We start from the raw sequence: 1,078 nt of genomic DNA, 5'->3' as shown, positions 1-1,078 counted from the left end.
CCAAACCCCTACACTCTTCTGTCATGCATTTTTTACTCCACCACCCAAATCTTCTTCTCACTCTTTTTACTCTTCATCCTGTTCTAACCAACCCTCACCCATCACCAATTCAACATTTACTAAACCTATTCAACCTATGTTTCCCAATAAACACCCCTTTGAGCCGAAACACACATGCCTTGCAACTTACCCCCCTACTTGTCAGTCTAAGAATAGCAGCAGGCATAGGAATTGAAGCAGCAGGAATTTCAGTCTCTATCCTCCTCCCTTGGTTATTATGCTTTATAGGACCATTACTCCTCCTTTGCCTGGGATCTGTATTCCTGCCTTGTATAATAAATTATTTCCAAAGATTTCTTGCAGGCCGACTCACCGCCATTGCAAAAGATCAGGTGGCCACCACTCTCCTGTTGCAGATTCACCCCATCTACGCCCATAAATCAGCACGAAGCAGTCAAAGAGACATATCTGCCCCTATCCCCCTAACACCAAGAGTCTGGAATGAAGGACTTTGCACCTGATCAACAGAATGGCATTGCAACTACCCCAATTGACACTGAATGGGGTCCTGCTTGAGCTTCCAATCTACTGGGAAGCTTGGGTCTTTGTTACACCTGGAGACCATCCTCCCTGGAAATTCCAGGTTTCAGGAAAATCTCCATACCCCCACCCAAATTTCCATGCCCCCACCCATTGTAAACTTGCCAGAACTATACCCAGCCTACACGGACTATAAATACTTAAATACTCCAGTCTGTAAGGGAACAGACGGGCTCTTGGTCTCCTTTGGTAACATAAGAGTACCCCCTCCTAGGTGTACTCTCAATAAACCTGCCTGCTGTTGAAAAGAAAAAAAAAAATGAAAAGGACTTAAAATATTTACTGATGAAGATCAAAGATTACTTCCTTCATTAGGGATTGCGCCTCAGTGTAAAAAAAACAAAAATCCTCATCACTGGATCAATAAAAAAATCATGATAAATGGAGAAAAAAATGAAGTTGTCAAAGACTTCATTTTGCTTGAATCCACAACTAATAGTCATGGAAGTTACAGTCAGAAGATCAGAAAAGATATTGC

This window comes from Chrysochloris asiatica, unplaced genomic scaffold (genome assembly GCF_000296735.1).
Source record: "Chrysochloris asiatica unplaced genomic scaffold, ChrAsi1.0 scaffold00071, whole genome shotgun sequence".
In the NCBI taxonomy this organism is placed as follows: Eukaryota; Metazoa; Chordata; class Mammalia; order Afrosoricida; family Chrysochloridae; genus Chrysochloris; species Chrysochloris asiatica.
Note: the sequence above shows the minus strand (reverse complement) of the source record.